Source organism: Dermacentor albipictus, chromosome 3, assembly GCF_038994185.2.
Source record: "Dermacentor albipictus isolate Rhodes 1998 colony chromosome 3, USDA_Dalb.pri_finalv2, whole genome shotgun sequence".
NCBI classification, from domain to species: domain Eukaryota; kingdom Metazoa; phylum Arthropoda; class Arachnida; order Ixodida; family Ixodidae; genus Dermacentor; species Dermacentor albipictus.
The window spans coordinates 53,360,859-53,369,378 of NC_091823.1; positions in this window are offsets into that span (position 1 = coordinate 53,360,859).

Here is an 8,520-nt window from a genome sequence, read left to right on the forward strand (position 1 = left end):
ACAGGCAGGTACTTCTGTATGAGTTTTGCGACAAGTTCATCGACCGTGTTAGACCTGGTGGCTTCGTGAAGGGCCCGGGCCAACGTATGCCTTTGATTTGACTTCGAGCCGCTTTCATCGAGAAGGTGCTTCAGCATACCCCAGGATTTGCCGTTGCGCATCTGTCCGTCGATGGATTCGCAGAGCTCGTCCCACTGCTGCTGGCATAGCGCCTTGCAGTGGTTTTCGATGACCTTGTTGAGCTCCGTAATCTTCTTTCGGAGTCTGCGATTGAGCCTTTAACCCTTCCATCGGCGGAGCATGGCGGTTTTGGCCTCGATCAGGTGGACGAGTCAGCTGTCCATCCGCTCGACGTCGAGATCTGTTTCCACTTTTTTGGTGCCCGCGGAAGCGTCGTTCCGAATGCCTTCACACCATTCTTCGAGAGTGGCGGGTGCCCTGGCTCTCCCGGGTTCATCACGAATCTTGCGAAAATGGTCCCAATCGATGAACGTGAATTCCCTGACCCTACTTAGAGACACCTTGAAGTTGGTGTCGAGAATGTAGTGGTCGCTGCCGAACTCCATGGCGGTGTTCTCCCAACCCACGTCCTCGACGTTCCTCACGAAGGCGAGGTCGGGTGTCGAGTCCCGGGTGATGGAGTTGCCAATGCGCGTAGGGAAATTCTTGTCAGTGACTAGAGTGAGGTCCATCTCGTTGGCGTCTTGCCACAGGTTTCGCCCCTTGGTAGTGCCGTACACGTAACCCCAGATGCCATATGGTGCGTTGAAGTCACCGACGACGACGAAGGGTCGAGGGCCGGCCAAGTCGGTCGCCTTCTTGAGAATGGTCTTGAACTGCTGGCGCGAGTCTCTGGGGTTGCTACATACATTGAGGACGAACACGCTGTTTCTGTGCTGATTCCGCTGCGGAACGTCGAGCAGGATCTTAACCACGACATATTCGATTCTACTCCTCGCCAGCTTGAGGTTATGGGTGATAGGAGTTAGCCGTTTATCGATCAAGGTGCAAATCCCTCGCCCCCCGGGCCGGCCCAACATGGCCCTGTATCCCTGGAGCGAGGCGGCGGATATTAATGTTTACTGGAGAACAATGACCTGAGGTTTCGCAGAGAAAGACCTGAAAAACTGCTGCAGAGGGGCTTTTTTGTTAGAATACCCTCTGCAGTTCCATTGCCAAATGCGAAAACTCTGTTCGAATCTATCCATTATGGCTGACCTGACGGACTACCACCTAACGGGGCAGTTAGGCCTGCGCTAAGAATGGGTCCTCCTGTCACCGCGCTGCTGGGATAATGAAGTGTAGCTTCCTTTAGTATGGCGGGAACGCTTAGCGGTTGTACGACGGAGGCGGATGAAGCCATTCGCGCCTCAGTGGCGTCGATACGATCTGCGAGAGCTCCGAGGCCCCTGTTGGGGTCCCCGAGCGCAACCTGAATTTGGCGAATGTTATCACTGAGGGAAGCGACGCTAGCAGTGACCTGTTTCAGGCCGTCTGCCAGCCCAATGAGACTTTGCTTAATCTCGCTGACTTCTGCAGACAACGCTCCCGATTCACATGTTTGTTTGAGTACTGCCCTGCGTTTGGAGGACATCGCAGTACCGTCTACCGGAGCTGGGATTGGAGTCTCGGTTGCCGTGACTGACGTACCGTTACCCGACACATTCGAAACGAGTTTCCTAATCTCTGACATTTCGCTAACTAGTGTCTTGATCGTGTTCTTGAGGTCGTCGTTTTCTTTGCTTAAGCGAATGACTTCCGCGTCTCTAGCTTGCTCTGTGGTCGGGTTGCTACGAGATGTCGAAGCAGCCTGGGTATTGGCGCCGGGCTTGGGTCGTACCAGATCGGCCCAAAGAAGGGCCGGCTGCTTTCCGCAACGTGTAGTGGCGGGCTGAGGCCCGGATGCTGGCTGGGTTCTGGAACCCGGGAGGCCCCTGGAACCGGATCTGGACCTGAATCGCAACAGAGATCTTGACCTCGACCTGGCCCTGGAGACGGAGCGGCTCCTGGTGCGACCGCTGGAGCGGCCACGAGACCTGGATCTCCCCCTGGACCGGGAGCGGCTGCGACCGTATTGGCGTTCAGGCGATGCTTGCCGGCCTTGATTCGCGCTCTCCATGAGCGGCAAATTTTCGGCATTGAGGGCGCGGGAGCGTTGCCCCCGTCTGCGCCTGACGAGATATGGCGTCTGAAATCGTCGCTTGCACTCCTTGGCGGCGGTAAGGTGGTCGCCTCCGCAAAGCTTGCATTTGGGATCGCACCTATGCTGAGCGTCGGGGTTTGCTTCTCCGCATCCTCTGCAGATGGCGTCGTTCGGCGTAGGGCAGACGTCAGAGCGGTGCCCGAGTCTCCCGCAGCTGTAACACACGTCCATTTGCTTGCGAAATAAAGTGCACCTGACGATAGTGCCGCCATAGGAGACAAAATTTGGCACCCGGTACCCCTCGAACAGAACCACCACGGTGCCGGTGTTCTTGATTCTTTTGGCGCCCAGTGCCGTGGGATTTCCCGGGTTGACGAGTTTTTTGTCGATCGCCGAGGGCCCGTCGGTAAGGGAGACGCTTCGGATGACGCCCTTGCACGTGTAGTGGGGGACGGCCTCGTAGGCGCTCACCTCGAAACGTTGGCCGGCGACGGAGATGCCCTCGATGCCGAGGTAGCGTGCAGCGTTGTCCCTGTTTGCTGTGCTGATCACCATTATGTTTTGTTGAAAGCTGGGACACATGGTGTCGGTGTCTCGCGACGCCGAATCGAGTCCGGCAGCCTGCCATATGGCGTCGGCGACTGCGGTAGGTCCAGACTTGCTGATACACAGGCCTCCCCTGGGCCGCACGACGATCTTTGCCTCTTCCTTGGGCATCGGAGGCATCCTGGCCCCTCGAATGATCTTGCTTTTAATGCCCGCGCGGTCGGCGCTACGCCGAGCGTTAAAACCGGTGTTATGCTGAACGTCGGCCGCACTGGCGTTGGCCGCGGTTCTCTTGCTCATTGAAGAACGTCTGGCGGCAACGAGCTGCCAACCGGAGTCTTTAGTGAAGTCCTCGGGGGATAAAAACTCCCCTTCCACCTCACACTCCATTACAAAGTCCGTGGAAAAGCCTACGACGAGAAGAGGTGGGCGAGCGATGCCTCGCCTCGCGAACCCTAACACGGTTAGGCACAGCACACGGTCACGGCGTAGTCGAAAGAAAAACGGCAAGAAATGTCACAAAGGTCCACCCACCCACAAAAGTCGGGTATCGGCGTGTTCCCCTTGACTTCACGGATCCGAAAATGTGAAAAGTTCAGGGGTACACACTCGAAAAACATCCGAAAATGTTGGCAAATGCGGGAGCCGAGCGAACCACGTCAGATGTGGCTCAAACCCACGCTGCAGTGAAATTCCCGGAGCTAGTATCCAGAGCCCCGATTTACATGAAAACCAATTAACATTATGACGAAACTAGCCCATCAAAGGAAGCGCGGGATATAAATGTTTTCCAAAAGCACCTTTCTTCAAAAGCTGCCAGTCTTGTGGCCATATAAACAAATATTGCTTTCGAAACATATGGAAAATCCTCAAAATGCTGAACACCTGTGTTTTTCGTTGGAGAGCGGGAACTTCCGAAACTGCTTCGTTCACCGAAGCGTTGAGCATAGGAGCGGAAGAGAGATCGCCATTTTGGGCTGTTAATTCGGAGTTATTGAAGTTATACAGTCGACACTCGATGGTTAGTGACAATCCGCGAAGATACCACCAATGGTATGCGCCATTCGCGTACCATTGGTGGTATCTTCGCGCATTGTCACTAACCATCGAGCCTCGATGGTATAACTACAATAACTCCGAATTAACAGCCGAAAATGACGATCTCTCTCCCGCTCCTATGCGCAATGCTTCGATGCCTACAAACGTCTACAGCTTGGCCACAATGCTGGCACGCAACTGGCTAAGTGCGCGGTGTCTGTAAACTCCGAAAACTACTTACGCTGATTCGTACAGAATCTGTGCACCTCAATTATTGGTTGCTACACGTACACACCTTGCGTAAGCAGCAGGTGTACCTCTTACAACTGAGGATGTACCAAGCATCGGTTACTGTTCTCACACTTATTGCGCGATGCGGGCGATTCGCGCCTTAATATATATTTGGATCTGGTGTGCTTACGTCCAGGCGCGAACTGACATCATTCTATACATACACACATACATCACACACACACACACACACGCGCGCGCGCACACACGCGCACGCACACGCAGGCACACACGCACATACATACATACATACATACATACATACATACATACATACATACATACATACATACATACATACATACATACATACATACATACATACATACATACATACATACACACATACATACATACATACATACACACATACACACATACACACATACATACATACATACATACATACATACATACATACATACATACATACATACATACATACATACATACATACATACATACATACATACATACATACATACATACATACATACATACATACATACATACATACATACATACATACATACGGAAAACTAAATATTGCAGCACACTGTAGACGACAATGCCGTGCACGTGTGCAGAGAGCGCCAGGAGCAGACGAAAAGAATATAGCAGCTGAATTGATTAGAGTCTAGAAATGATAATCGCAGTAACGCCGCCCGTCGGTGCAACGAATCAAGCGACCAAATACAAAACTACGCAAAAAAAGAAAATACGATAAAACATTTTTTTTTCAACGCATTCTTCTGGGATATTACTTCAATTATTCGTAGGTTCCGAAGATAGAGCCAAATATGCGAAATGGAATTAATTTTCCATTGGCCACCAGAAACATGGTATTCGGGTCCTTGTACTTGAAGAAGGCAATGCTGGGTGAGTGTAACTCGAGACCCTCACTCCCCTTAGGCTTCAGTGAGAAGCCGTGAGCAGCATCGTAACTAAGAAGGAAAAACAACGCAGTGGCAGAGGATCTGAGAGAAGGGACAGAAAACGGCGCCTTTGCATATCACGAACTAACCAGCCCAAAGACGTATGCGCCGCCATGCAATCGCATTTAAATAATCTTCTTGCTGTTGAATGCTGCTATCTTTGGGATTTTCTGATGGCATCAAGTTCTGCCGAGTTAAAGCTCGCGCTTCTAATGTTGATCACATGCACGGCGAGTCGTGTGGAGCATGCACGCTTGGCTATTTCCTGATCTCGGACGCTCGCGATAAGCGACCGGAGATGTCAGGGTAAATGCAAATGCGCCGCATGCCTCAAGTGTGCATCACGTATAACTTCCTTGTAAATTGCGAGGAGATTCATTTGTAAAATTGCGACACAGTGACCGAGGAAAAGTGTTCAATATCTCCTGGTTGTGTATACTGACGCACTGCGACGGTTTGTCATGTCCTTCCTGCCGCCTCTCCTCCGCCCCCCCCCCCCTCCAAATCGGGCTATTTCAAACCGGTAGCTTTCCAGGGTACCTGTAAGTAAACGGTGAAATTGCATACTACAATGGGGCCATATCGACCCGGCAAACGACACCGAAAACGAAGCCAGTGGGTATGGTGTTGGGCTGCTAAGGACGAGGTCGCGGCTTCGAATCCCGGCCACAGCGGCCGCATTTAGATGGGAGCGAAATGCGAAAACACCCGTGTACCTATATTTAGGTGCACGTTAAATACCCGCAGGTGGTCTAAATTTCCAGAGTCCCCCAGTACGGCGTGCCTCATAATCAGATGGTGGTTTTGGCACGTAAAACCCCATATATTATTATTATTATTATTATTATTCGGCACGTAAAACGTCGTAATTAAACGAAGCCAGCGGCATCACGCGTTACAAGTAAAACAAATTACGTCGCTTTCATATGCAGCTGCGCCGACGATGTACGAGTGCGCGGTCAGCAGATGCTCTCCCATCAGTGCTGACACGGCGTTTACGCAGACGCATCCGACGGCGCCGACAAAAAAGGCAAAGCTCCCGCGTCCATCTCGTCGAGATCGACAAAGGGTTGCTGCTAGAACCCGGAGTTGGGCGGGGAATTAACTATTTATCGTGCAATTTATTTTTCCTGAAATCGACCGGCCTGTTTAGACTGCTTTAGAGCTTTGGCCTCCCTGAACTTCGCGCCTCCATGACGTCATCCCTCCTGTTCTGAATTCCTGCACTACTACGTGCAAAAAAAGGGAAAAGAACGATGCCACGTGTTACCAACATACTTGCTGCAATTACCTGTGGCGCTGCAGTCGAACTGTTCGCAAAGTAACCAGATGACCGTGAAAGGGTGTCAATCATCCAGAGCTTCAGCACTTCAGCGGGTCACTCGTACGCGAGCTATATCAGCGGACTAAACTATTTTACCGGTGATTTATGTTTCTTCTCGCTCTTGTACTCATAGTACTCATAGTTATCGCTCTAGCGCAACATAAAATTATTACAGTTATTTCTTCTGTTCAGGCCGCGATTCGACTTCGAGCTTAAAAAAACGTTTAAGAAAAGTCATTGTGGAAGTCGTGGCGCTCATGTATATCTTTTGTCTTTAACTTTTAACCTATGATTCACGCTTCCGATGACACAGTGCGGCCCACGTCGACTCTGAGCGCACTGCGTGAGAAAACGGGGAAGCTTTGTGCATCCGCCGCTGTCATCTAGTGGCTATGGCGTTGAGCTGCCGTGCTCGAGGTCGCAGGTTCGATACCTCGGCTGCGGCGGTCGCGTTTCGATGGGAACGAACTGCAAGAGCGCTCGTGTACTCAAATTTATGTTAAAGAAACACCAGGTGGTCAAAATTAATCCTGAGTCTCCCAACTAGGGCTCGCCTCATAATCAGATCGTGGTATTGAAACGTTAACGCTAGAATTAATTATGTTTTTTTAGGAAAGTGTGTGCAAGGTAGGCAGAACGAAACCTTTTAGCAAACTTCACGTAAACACACGTCACTGCATTTTCGCTACACCTTTTGCACTTGACGAAAGATAGGCAGTAAACTCTTGAACAGTACGCAGATTACGCATTACTGGCAACTCTGTGTTTTTGTGCGGAGTGCATATGTTTATTTATTTATTTATTTATTTATTTATTTATTTATTTATTTATTTATTTATTTATTTATTTTAAAATGCCTCACATGTCTCGTGTGAGGCATCGTGTAAGGGGGGCGTCACATAAAAGGGATAATATTTGAAACAGTTATATTCACATATCAAGTATACTACGAGGGTTCTTCAATAAAGGCTGAGGCGGATGCTCCAAAATCGTGATTTCTGAAAATTTTTAATCGGTACTTTTATCGATTTTTATATGATCCCCCAGTACTTGAAATGCACGCGTCCCGACGTCTCTACCAGTCTTAGATAACGTGAGTGAAGCCACATTTGGACACCTATACTTCGCAATCGCCTCCAATGCCTCAACTTAACTATACCTTGTTCTACGTCGAAGCAATGTTCCTTTGTACCGTGAGGTACCTAAAGAAGTTCGATAGTGCCACATCTGGACGGTAAAACGGGCAAGTGGGTTGTTGCGGTGCTTTTGGGAGCGGTTAGAAAAGAAAACAAAAAACATTGCTTTGACGTCGAACATGACAGGAATCAAGCGTATAAATGCAGTGGAGGCGATCTTTAAAGTACGCGTCAAAAGATTACTTATATGATCTAGGCGCGGTAGAAACGGTAGGCGTGGAGCATATAGAAAGGGATAAATGTGCCGAAAAATAATTTTGAGGGATAAAAATTTCAGCGCGTCAGCCTCGGTCATTATTGAACAACCTATGTATAAGTACATCAGAGGCACTTTGGCCGTATACCTGGCCCTTACGCCGCTGAGCGCTGTACGGTATCATCACTATCATCACCATCATCAAAAACTTTTGAACCACTCGCGCAGAAGCTCGCGCGCACACGCGCTTGCAGATGATGATGATGATGAAAAACTTTATTTATCCCTCTTTAAAGGGAAGGGGGCAATGGAATAGAGGGTGGGGGAGGAACTACTTGAAGTAGGCCTCCTTTATCCTCTCAGCCCACTCCAGGATGGCCTCCTGAAGATCGGGCCTGGAGCTGCGCAAGGCAGCCTCCCGCTGCTCCTCACTAGATATTAATTGCTTGAGGAAAGGTGGAAGGGGGTGCTTAGGGCACCCCCACATGATGTGGTTTATGTCTGCTATGGGAGAGACACAGAATTTACGAGAGGGAGAAAGGTAAATGGCGGGACGAATGCGGTGTAGGACGTAAGGGGGCAGAAAGGACGTAAGGGCCGGAAACTTCACACCTACGGGGTGATTTGCCCATGAGTGGCGGAAAGGTTAAGCGGTCTAATCAGTAGTGTGTGCAGATGTGGTAAGTAATAAGTCGATCCCGTGCTGTAAACGGCGCCTCCTCCGTGGAGAAGTCCAACACATCGGATGCCTGAGCCCGGACAGTAAATCATCGGGCACTGGCATGAGCCGCCTCGTTTCCGGCAAGGCCCGCATGCGCGGGAGTCCAGATTAATGCCACAGTTTGATGGAA